Source organism: Marmota monax, unplaced genomic scaffold (assembly GCF_021218885.2).
Source record: "Marmota monax isolate L192 unplaced genomic scaffold, Marmota_monax_Labrador192_F-V1.1 WCK01_AAM20220418_F8-fsc00153, whole genome shotgun sequence".
In the NCBI taxonomy this organism is placed as follows: Eukaryota; Metazoa; Chordata; class Mammalia; order Rodentia; family Sciuridae; genus Marmota; species Marmota monax.
In genome coordinates, this window is record NW_026692146.1 from 3,526,914 (window position 1) to 3,539,361 (window position 12,448).

General features: G+C 47.0%; 1 protein-coding gene across 1 annotated transcript in view; it reads left to right on the forward strand.

Annotated features, from left to right (window-relative positions):
- Stum (stum, mechanosensory transduction mediator homolog) overlaps positions 1-12,448 on the forward strand; it is a 70,188-nt gene that overhangs the window by 44,849 nt on the left and 12,891 nt on the right. The gene's annotated exons all lie outside the window — the stretch shown is intronic.

The window sequence follows — 12,448 nt, forward strand, 5'->3', positions numbered from 1 at the left end:
AGCCTTGTCATTTGATAATATTGAGTATTTTCCCATAGCATTGATTGCTCCAGTGTGGTGTTATCCTAACAGAATCTCTGACTCACTTCAGTGTTTTTTGCTTGATTTGGCAGGGCTCTGAGAAGGAAGATGGCAGTAAGTGCATCTGTGCCCAAGAGGAAGCCCTCTAGGATTTTAGTCAGTTGTTAAATGATTGCAGTGAGAATCAAAGAGCCTGCCTACTTCCCAGTCCCTTCCCTACCGTCATCTTGTTGCCCAGTGAAACACTTGTACCAGTTCTCTATTGTTGCCCAGAAAACTATCCCAAAGTTTAGTGGTGTAAAAAACAATTCTGTGGGTCAGGCATTTGATGGGAGGACACAGTGTGATATCTTATCTCTGTTCCAGAATGTCTGGTGTCTCAGCTATGAAGACTCAAAGAGCAGGATGAGTTATTGTTTGGGGGCTAGAATCATCTGGAAGCATCTTCACTCACATATCTGGCCATCAGCTGGACCTTACCTGGGCTGTTGGCTGGACACTGTCATGAGGCCTCTCAGAATATTTCATGTGGGCTAGTTTGGGCTTCCTTCCATTATGGCAGCTGGGTTCAAGCGTGGGAAGCTGAAGATGCAGGAAGTGAAAACCATTAGTCTATTGAGGCTTGATCCAGGGAGCTAGCACAGTATTTCTGCTGCCTCTGGCTGTGTGGATTGTAGGTCAGATAATACATAGCCTGGCAGCCATATTTTGTTGCCCAGTCAGAGAACACAGTTTTAATAGGAAAAGATATGGACCAACTTCTTGATGGAAGAGTGTCAAGGAATAGGGGGAAATGTTTTAAAACTACCACATTCTCACTTGGGAAAAGATGGTCCAATTTACCTTGTTGCTGCTTGACTCTGTGACACATTTCTCCCATTAGTGAACACCGCTGATCACTCACCTAGCATCATTTTACCCTATTCCCTTTTACCAATAAAACCCAGATATTTTCACTCAGAAACTCATTCCTCCTTCACACAGGCTGGGCGTTGTAGAAACATGACCCCACTTCTAGCTCCAGATATGGACCCCATTGCTTAAGCCAATCAGCACATTCCATTTCCTTTGCCAATCATTGATTCGAGGGTGGGCATATGACCTAAGCAGTCTGATGTAGGTATATGCAGGACTCCTGCTTGGAATGCTGAGGCAGAAATGTTCTTTCTTCTTTGGACATTTGGTATGTGGATATGAAACCTGGAACCGCCACAATCATTTTGTCACCATGAGGGATGCTAGACTTGTGATAAAGCTCACAGTATGGAAGACAGAGCAGAGAGATGGAAAACTGTGGCTCCTTGTTGAATCATTGAGCCAAGGAATCAAACCAACCCTGGATTCCTAATAATAATAATAACAAAACAGCAATCAGTCATTCCGCAGTTGAGCATAAGCACTATCAAACCTCTTGAATACCCCTGCCTAGATATGGTAATTATGATAATCTATACCTTACAGATAAGGAAACTGGTCCTAAAAGGTTTGATGAGGACTTGATCTTCCCCAGAGGTAGAGTAACTTGCTTAAGTTCAAACAGCCAGTAAGTAGTCAAATCAGCAATGACACCCAGCGTCTGAACTTAGAGTAGGTGCTTCTAACCACTACCCCACACTTCCTTTCTGGGATTTTCCAATTTATATCAGTAAATCTTTTTATTTAAAGTCTATTCATGTTGGTCATTTTTAAAATAAAGATCACAAGGGAGAACCTTCCCTGCAAGCATGGTGTGCCCCTGAGGCATGAGCAGCAACGTCAGCTCCAGCTCCTCCGCATGGAGGGAGTCCTTCTGAGCCTGATCCCATGAGTCCTAGCAGGAAGTTGTCCCTGTTATGGGAGTTTACATGTGGGCCTCCCTGCAGGGCACAGCTCCAGGAAGAAGCAAGTGTGTCTGCCAGGCCTGTGGGGAGCCACAAGTCAGACAGAGAACACCTGAGCCTGGGCCAAGGTTCCTTCCACTTTCCCCCACTCTTCCCTGGTCCTTTGGGAGGTTGGGGCACCCGCTCAGCTGAGCCACCTCCTTTCTCCCTGTTGTTACCCTGTGGCCATTTAAGTGAATCTACAGTGGTTCTTTAAGGTCTCTTAGAGCTGGGGTCCTTTCCTGGCTTCCAAACCAGAAGCCTCAGCGTCTTCCATCTCTTTCTCACCTCCACACCTGCCATCCACCTAAGAGGCCCGTTTTGCCTGTTACCTGGGAATAATGCCCTAGGGTTGGGGGCTGCACTCTGAAGCATGCTTAGAAGTTCAGGGACTTTTGTCACAGCCCTGGCATGGCCCCATGGCATCATCTATTTTCTTTCTGTGTCAGGCGTCTGTGTGCCATCTGTCCCCCAGTTTGCTTAACCACTATATCACCTTCTGTGCAGCCAGTAGGATGCTATTTGGTAGTATTAGATCCCAGCAGGTACTTAAAACTCTTTTTTTTTTTTTTACTGAAAAGAGAATTTGTCTTTGAAAAAAAGGGAAAATTCACCAATAATTGGTATGATAAAAAAATTTTCAATTTGCTTAGTACACACCAGTCCTTGTCCACATGCATAAATATTTTTAAATAGTCCCCTCAGCATAATATAGGTACTATTTTTGTAATTTCACTTAAAGCACTTTCCATCTCACTGTGTGGTCATCATGATTATAATTTTTACTGACTGTATAATACTGTGGCTAGGGATGAGTCCTGAGCCTCAGGCTTTACGAGGCTGGCGTGGTGAACTTAGCAGTTTTAATAATTTTTTTTAACAAAAGGTACAGTGGAGAATAGGGCCACTGGCTACAAGCTGCTATAAGAACAGCCTTTATTGAAATTTTCAATTTCATATTCATATTCATATTTTCGTATTCATACATAACAGCCAAGATTCTTCTCCAGTCCTGCCTCCTGGGAGGGACCATTCTGTCAATCACCCTCCTAGTCTGGTAAGGGACCTCCCCAGGTTCCCAAAGGGTCTTTGTAGCTATTGTTGTGTTCTGAGGACTTTACAGCATCCCTTAGCCCTCCCACCCACCCTTGAGGTAGGAAGGGGAAACTGAGGCCTAGAGAAGCCATGTCCCTTGTCAAGCTTATCTTTCATAGCTTATCTGTGAGATTGAAACCTTGGCAGTCTGGTGCTAGACCCCATTGGTGGCCCTGGTGTCCTGCATCTCTGCCTCAGCCCCTTCACAGGGTGAACCATACAGCGCTATATTCCATGGACTGTTTCTCTCTCATGCTACCCTGTGGGAGTCTTAATGGCCAGGACCCTGTCTTTTTGTGATGATACACATGGGTTTGGCCTGGTCCTTGACCCCAAGCATGTGCTCCATAAATATTAACTGAAAAACATGGGAAAATGAAGAGATGAATGAATTGGGCATCATTTTTAGGAAGAAGCATGGCTTAGTTGGGGCTGCTATAGCTGGGTAGTGTATAAGGAACAGACATATTTTCTCTCAGTTCTGGAGCTTCGAAGTCTGAGAAACCTCTTCCTGGTTTCCTTTCATGGCAGGGCAAGAGGGGAAAGCTGGGAGAGTGCCTGGGTGTCTTCATCCCTTTATTTATTTTGTGGTGCTGGGGATTGAACCCAGGGCCTTGTACATGTACCTCCTGTTTTAGTCAGCTTTTTTGCTGCTGTGAATAAATGACATAAACAGCACAATTGTAGAGGAGAAAAGGTTTATTTGAGGGCTCACAGTTTCAGAGGTCTTATTCCATAGAAGGCCGGCTCCCTTCCTCAGGGCTCAAGGTGAGGCTGAACATCATGGCCGGAGAAGGTGGCAGAGGGAAGCAGCTCACATCACGGTGATCAGAAAGCAGAGAGAGACTGCACTCTCCAGATACAAAATACATATATCCCAAAGCCATGCCATGCCCCAGCGGTACCCTACCACTCCAATTACCACTCAGTTAATCCCATCAGGGATTAATTCAATGATTGGATTAAGACTCTCACAACCCAATCAATCTCCTCTGAACCTTCTTGCATTGTCTCACACATGAGCTTTTGGGGGACACCTCACATCCAAACCACAATACCTCCCAAAGGCTCTGCCTCCAAATACCATCAGAGTGAAGATCAAGGCTTCAACGTGTGAATTGGAGGAAAGGACACACACATTCATCTGTAATATGGCTACCTTGCAGCTGGGAATGCAGGTGTCCAGGCCCACCTGGCATAACTGGAAATGTTCCACTATCCCATGTGATACATGTCTGAGGCCCACTGAGGCCCCCCTTGCACATGGCCCAAGGGCAGGATGCAGAGCACATTGTTCCTTCACATGCTCAGTATGTACAAGTACAGTCTTGGGCGCCTGAAGACAGCTCTCCCCAGAAGCCCCAGTGACTGCCCACACCTGGCCATGAACATCCATTGGTGCCTGGCACACTTGGACTCAACACACTCAGGTGCTGGAGTCCCAGGTAAATCTTACTCCCCTGGTTTGGGTTGATAAGCAGTAGGTGATTGACTTCAACAAGCTCTAATCTGAAACATAGTAGGTGTTTCCTAAATGTCATCTGTGAATTGGGAAAACAAATGGGGTTTAGCTATGAACTCTGATGTCTCAGCTTAGCCCCAGTGAATTAAAAGCACCATTAAGGCAAGAGGTCAACTAGGGGACTCAGGTACTGCAGTGTCCCCAGAAGAGCTGCCTCTGGTCTCATCGTGCCTGTCTCTCAGTGCCTTTGATCTCAGACAGCCTCCCTGGCAGCCACAACTTTGGGCAGAGATCCTCTGTGTTTTTAATCTCAGTGTCTACCCACCCATAGAAATGTCATCTTGTTGGGTTATAAATTTTAAGATGACAGAAGCCATGCCATGCTCTCCAACAAACGGCACCCTAGTTACCCTTTGCCCATCTTTCTACCTGACCGATTACCCTCAAAGCCATACCTGCTGGACGGTGGGAGGACAAAGCCAAGTCATCAAGAGCCTCATCACCATTTCCTGTTCTGGTCATTACACAACCACTGTCCCCTGTCTTCCCAGCCCATCCTCTAGCATTTAAGCCCAAAATCTGTTGTGACAAGACTCAGATCCAGGAAACAAAGAAATTCCAGGTGGTTAAATTTCCGCTCAGGTTTAACAACTTGGGGAGACCCCGAGAGAGACCTAAGGTGTCCATCTCTCTTCTGCATCTCCTTAGTCCCTCCAGGCTGGAGGATCGAGGAAAGGAAGGCTGAGGACAGAGGAGATTTCCTAACAAGCACGGGGAGGCTGACGCAATGCCCAGCACCATTAAAATTAATGATCAGTTCCAGTCGACTTAGCCTCCAGAGGGACAATCAACCTCCAATCAAGGTGGGGGCACTGAGAAGGATGGAGGAAGGAGCTTGTCTCATTTTCTCTGTCCTTGGAAGGAAGGACAACTAGGAGCTGCTTGTTACAGGAAAGATCCCCCAGTTACTGCACTGAGATGATAGATGTCAACCAAACTGTGGGCGTCCCAGTGGGCAGTGCTAAGATAGCTCCTCTTTTTGCAATGGTGAAAACCATTCAGAGACCCTTTCTACTATTGCCCCAGGATACAGGGATCAAAGGCACTGGAAGTTTCATTCTGAATAACTTTGAGGGTGGACAGGATGATGCCAATATCAGAATTGCCAGTGTTTTGCCTTGCTCACTCTCCATTGGTCTTGGATTCCATGGTCTCTGTGCTGGCTAGGATGGGAAGCTGCAGACCTGTGCTGGGTCTATGAAAGGCTTTCTTGATGAGCTACCTGGTGCAGTTTGAGAGAAGGATGCAGCTGGGAGGTGGGTTTGTGTGTATGTGTTCTGTGTGTGTGTGTGCCAGGAATTGAACTCAAGGTCTCAGCATGCTAGGCAAGAACTCTCCCACTGAGCTACACCACCCAGCCTCTGATGCCTCTTTCAGTTCCTACCTTCCTGCCCCCCAGCACAGCTTTCTTCGCAATCTCTGTTCCAGGGTATCTGAGCTAAAAAGGATGATAGTCCCTTCTCACAGCCCAAAGAATCACACAGTCCCCCAAATCTACCCCATTCTGTGAGAAAACAGACATCAACAGAGTCAGCTCCTGCATCCCAAATGGGGTAGGGAAGTGGGGCAGGACTCTGTCCCTATTTTCTGCAGACTCTAGGCCATGGCCACACAGACCCTGTTTATAGGCCCTATTTGCTCTCAAAGCTATACTGATCCTGTGTCCAGGACTTTTATCCCAAAACAATTGTGAACTTGAAGTTTTTTTTTTCCTTGCTTTTCCTTTTCTGGTTTAAATAATTGCACAATGATGAAAAGATGATGACTGAACCTGCCAATTAGAATCTTGAGGTGTCAGGGCCCAGGAAGGTGTATTTTTAGAACAATATCCACTGCTTATATTCCCAAAGGTTTGAGTATTGAATCTTCATAGGGTTGAGTTTGACCCTGAACTCAATGTGAATGAATGAACTCCATTTATTCTCAATGTGACCCTGAAACTAGGCAACCTTTACTTGTGGGACCTATTTCTTGGGGTATGGCTTTTCCTTCCAAATTAGCTTTAAAGTTGGGCCCAGGACTTCCCTTATATTTCCTTCCTGCCTCCAAATCTCATATTCAGGGAAATTCCCCAAAGAAGACTCAACCAGTTTCCCCGGAGGAGCAGTAGAGGGCATCCAGGTGTAATTTATGGCCACTGACAAGCACCACATCTTAATGACTGCAGAGCCGGCTGCAGGTGACATCTGGGATTGAGCTTGTCTTACTGGCCTAAGTCCCAGGGGCACTTTTTATTGGAGTAGTTGCTTCAGAAGACAGCTCTTTCAGGCTGGAATTGTGGCTCAGTGGCAGAGCGTTTGCCTGGCACCTATGAGGCACTGGGTTCGATCTTTAGCACCAAATAAAAATAAAATAAGATAAAGGTATTGTGTCCATCTACAGCTAAAAAATACTTAAACAAACAAACAAACAAACAAAAAACAGCAGCTCTTACCTTCTCCCCCTGAGTTCCAAGAGGTCTGGAGATCCCCTCTCTGAACCCAGCACCTTCCACCGCTCCCACATGAGAAGCCGAGCTCCCACAAGAATGCAAAGGACGGTTCCAGCCCCCAGGCTCTGTCCCGTGGGAGCAGAGCTGCCCCCTCTCCTGACAGGAGGCTGCACCAGTCCTCTGCTGGCTGCTTCTGTTTTTTTGTGCCTGACAGAAGCAGAGTAGGGAGGTGAGAGCTGCACTCTGGGAACTCTGCCCAGAGTTCAAGCCCAGAGAAACCCTTTGGGCATTTCCAGGATGGAAGAGGAAGGACCCTTTCTCCTCCCACCAACTTGGCTGGGGCCTGAGCCCCTTTAGCAATGGTGGCCAGAGAGACTGTGTTTGCAAAGTCCAGCCTAGCTGCTGCTTTGCTGTGACTCTCCACCCGAAGACCATCCTCAGGCTTCTCCAGCCTTTCTTTCTCAGGGTCATGGAACGATGTGCAAAGAATGAGTGTGTGCCTATAGTCCAGGTGTCTTATAACAAACTGATTTGGGGGCTTGATCGTACAGTTTATTACAATCATTTTCCCCTGTGCCAATTGGTGTTGACCAAGTTGTGACACTTCCAGGAGTGATATGCCTGGGGCCCAGTTTCCCTGGCTCTGCTGCAGAGGAATGATCTGGAGTCAACACTGAGTCACAGAGTTGGGGGAAGCTGTTGGACCCAGTGAAAGGCCAGAATCGTGGTCTAGCTACTGGCAAGGTTGTATGTGTTTCTGGTTCTGGACCTGCAGAGTCTCAGTCCTACCTGTCCATTAGGACATTAGGACATTTGCTTATTTATTTATATATTTTTGGTGCTAGGGATGGAACCCAAGGTCTCGAGCATGCTAACTAAGCACATGTTCTATATCCCCAACCCATTTTGTCTTTTTGGACATGCAGTCCTAGATCCATCCTTATGTTTTCAGTGGTCTTGAGGTGGGACCCTAGAATCTGCATTTTTATGAACCTCAGTTTGAGAATTCTGATGCACAACCTGGTTTGGATTCTGTCTCCTCACCACCAAGAACCTTGACGTCCACTTGTTCCCTATCTGGTTCTATATCTTCATCCTCCTCCTTCCCTGAGCTTCTCCTTAGCTTATAAACAAACTTGTGCTTCTCCCCCTTAAGGAGGAGTGGCCTCTCCCGCGTCCTGGAATCCTCAATTCATTCTCTCCTCAGACCTCAGTGTTGTGCTCCAAACCTCCTCGTTCTCCCATCCTCCCCGCTGGGGCTGCTCATGCCTACTCAGATCTGATGACACCTGCGTTGCTGGCGCCCTGTTCCCCACATCCTCCTCCTGTAGACCCTCCTTTCCTGTTTCTAGAGCACATTCCTCTGACCTCTGATGGGTCCTCCGTCATCCTCTTTGGGGTCCTCCTAACTTGCTCACCTCTAAGATCTTCATGTTCTGAGGATGACCTCAGTCACTTCCAGGTAACTTCCATGACCTGAAACTGTTCCCTCCCAAATTCCAGTCTCCCCATGGACCTGGCCCCTTTGGGTTCCCCACCTGGTCAATGACTCCACCCTCACCTTAATGTGGACTACTAGAAACCCAGAACCACCCTGAGCTCCTCCCTTACTCCAACATCCAGAAGGACATCCAACCCAAGGACTCCATTGCCCTAGTCCCCTTGATCCCCCCTCAGTCCCTGCTCTCTGCCACTTCCCTGTGTCATCTATCCTGGAGTTTTCAGCACACCTCCCCTTCTAGCTTTCGATCTCACCCTGTCTGACCCATCCTCCCCTTGGGGTCACCGTGTTTGTTCTAAAACTCACACCCAATCTTGGAGCTCTCTGTTTAAACCCTTCCCAGGGCCTGTCCATCACAGGACTCCAGATCAAGCCCCTCGGGCTCCTCCCTGCCCATTCCATTCTTGTTTTTCTTAATTTATGTAGTTTTGACTGAAGTATGAGCCAGCCACGTTCCCACCACCCCCTGCACGCATCCTGTGGCCAGCCCCAGCACCACTCAGTCCCCTGCTCCCCTGGGCTCCAGACAGACCTGAGCCTTGGGTTACTCTTCCCTCCCTCCCTCCTTCTTTCAATGACCTCCTCAATATGGTATCCTCTATAGTGTCAGCTTCTGGGATCCCTGCCTGCATTCCTGTGAAGCCTTTCTTGCTACAAACAGAATTATCACTGTTCCTTGTGTGACCCCATGTCCTGACCACCATGGCGTCCCCAGGAAGGGGTGGGCCAAGCCCCCTAACCTGTTGGGTCTCTGTGTTCGGAATTGGCATATGGCTGGTGCTCAGTGGAATGAATTGGAACTGACACATTGTAGTTGGGTGGAGATCTTTATTTAGCAAGTAAGACTCATTTAAAATAATTAACACCTCTTTGTGTAAAAATGTGCCCAAATCATTTTTTTTAAATTTACTCCTGGAGAGATTAAAACCATGTGTTTATAATATCAATTCATTTACTTACTTAATCCTTAACTTTTATGGATTTTTTTTAAACCTTCTGGGGCAAAAGGAACCTATTATCACTATTCCCTTTAAATTAATGCACTTCAGATAATAGGTGTACATGTTGTACAAGTAGATTATGTATAATGTGCTTATCTTTTGATACAGTAAGAATTTTCAGGAGTATGTCAAGATGGGTAAAAGGGAGAGAAATTACCAAAGGCCCCTCCCACTCCACACACATGTTAACGAGGTCTCTTTTTTGACATAGAGTCCAGCCAGCACATTTTTTTTCCTGACATCAGCAGAGCCTTTGCTGATGTCATTCATTTCTCAGGCCCTGTGTATCTGCAGAGCACTGGGCTCACCAAGCCTTTCTGTCTCTGAGGCTAGTGTGCAGGTACATGAAAAGACCTGTTGGCCCCTAATTGGTTTGGTAATTCTGATGAGATTCGATCTTCTGACAGAGGATTGAAGGGTGAGCATCTAACATGAAGAATCTCTGAGTTCAGGGACAGTTTCTTCATGCTGAAAACTTTCACAAACAAATGAAGCTGAACCAGGTGAAATTGCTATATGCAGCTGCTCTTGACCTATAAAAGCACTGACTGGATATCATTCAGCCTGATAAAAACATGAAAGAGCATTGACCACGGTTCCCATTTCCTTGGCAGGAGGATTGAGGCAAGGCTACAGCTACAAAGAGACAGAGGATCACAGGATCTCAGCCAGATCCTGCAGAGTCAGGATACTGCAGGCCAGAGATGAGGGCAGCATCTACTTTAGGGCCTCCTGTGAGTGACACTGGCTGGGGTAGGGTGGGATAGAGTAGCATATTTTAGAAATATTTGAAAATCATTGAGGATGAAGGGTTTTTTTTCTTATTTTTTTTCAATGTAAGAATGCAACATCCCAGACTGAAAAGAACTTAGACTTCTGAACTAGATTGGGGTTCAAAGTGGGTTCTGCCATGTAGACAAGTCATTTTGTTTCTCTGAGCCTCAATTTCCCCGTCTGTAAAATGGGGATAATAACAACTACCTCTGGTGGTTTTAAGAATTAAGAGTAATGTAGGTAGAGAGAGGGGAGCTTGTGCTTAGCACCCCATAGGTGTGCAGTAATTGGCATCCTTGTTATTTCTACCTAATGGTTTCATCTTCTTGCATCTGCAGAGGTCTCTTTTGTAACAGTGTCAACTCGTGCTCACCTCCTCTGACACAGGCATGTTAGTCCACCAGAGCAAAGGACAGTAGCACATACTTCCTGATGGTCCCTAAGTCCACTGTGCCCTCCCGTGTTCACTAGTAAATCCTGAGTCCATATCCATGCCATTTCTCAGCTGCTGCCTTCGCCTCCCAGTCTGTCTTGCCCTTCTCAGACAATTTAAATCCATCAGCACCATGCTGACAGATTTTCTTAAGTCACTTCTCTTGCATCCCTCTCTGACTCAGAAGTCTGTGAGACCCCCAATTCCTGCAGGTTAGGAACAAACACTTATTCAGGCATCCGGAGCCTTCCACAGATAGTCCCAGTCAATCCTAACTCTGCATCCCCATTACTTCCCCAAGTCCTCACTCCTGTCCCCTGCAGCATCTCCACCATCCTCATCCAAATGGGAAGAGGCTGGGGCTGATGTCCCAGCTCCATAACCTTCACCTCTGCAAACCCATACAAGCCCTCAGCCCCCTTCTCCTCTGCCAAGTGGGGATGATGAATTTGCCCCGTACTGTGAGCTCCTAAGGACAGGGACTGAGCTCCCTAGTGCTGGGTCCTGAGTTTAGTCCTGAGTGAGCCTCCACAGAGGCTTTGGAGTGACAACCCAGCCTCCACACCACAAAAAGAGGGTCCAGGGCTGGTGTTGTGGCTCAGCGGTAGAGCGCTCCTGAGCTCTACCTCTTAGACATTCAGGTGGGGCCCCGGGCACCAGCATTTGTAGCAAATACCACAGGTGGTGATATGGGTGGTCTGAGTCTGAGGACGCACTTGATGTTGGTTAGTCTTTCAGATGTCCACCAGCCACCTGCTGTTTTCAAGGCACTGTGCCATGTTGGAGGCATGAAGGTTCAGGCTGGACCTCAGGTCAGAGTTGATGGCGGTTGTTAAGGGGAGGGGAAGGATGGGTGTGGCCAGTATCAGAAATCAGCCTATAGCATTTGCTGGAAAATGAATGGAAATGGAGAACATCATGCCCAGTGAAATAAGCCAGTCTCAGAAAATCAAAGGTCGAATATTTTGTCTCCTATGTGGAAGCTAAAGCAGAGCAACAGTCAGGAGGGGAGGATCAGCTTTCACAAAGATATAAGGAAGATGAGTGGAGGAGAAGAAGGAGATTGAGAAGGAGAGAGGAGGGATGGGAATGGGGAGGAAATGTGGAATGATTTTTTAAAAACCATACTATGTGCATATATAAATATACCACAGGGAATTTCACCTTTATGTATAAGTAGAAAGAACCAATAATAATAAAAAAAAGATGAATGAAAGGAAGATCAGGAGAGGAAGGAGAATGGGGGGAGGGAAGAGGAGAGGGGGAAAGTATTTTTGTTGGGGGACATGAACTGAAATTGAATTCCATGCATGTGTGATTTTGTCAGGAAGAACCCAACTACTATGTATAAGGATAATACTCTAATCAAAAGAAAAGAAATAAAATTATACCATGGACCCAGGCTTCATTCAGTCTTGGGTCTCAGGTGTAAGGGTGTGGGTGGGAGCAAAGGCCACCTCTGGAAGCCACTAGGAGCCAGCAAATTGGTCAGGGAAGGACCAGAAACCAGAGTTCAGAGAAAACTGACCACCAGGCAGCTTCTTCCAGGAACAGGAACGAGGAACGTGAGAATGACAACCAAGAACTGGCGGATTCCCCATATTTCCTGCTCCCTGGTCCAGCCCTGCTTTTAACAGGTCGTCTACACCTGGAGGCAGCAGCGTGGACAACAGAGGAACACACCATTGACATGACACAGCAGTGTGCTCAGTGCCCACCTGCGATGATGACCTTGAACAAGATGCTTAATTCCTGAGTCTGTCTGTCTCTCTCTTTCTGCAAAGTAATGGCCTCCAAAATATCCACTTCTC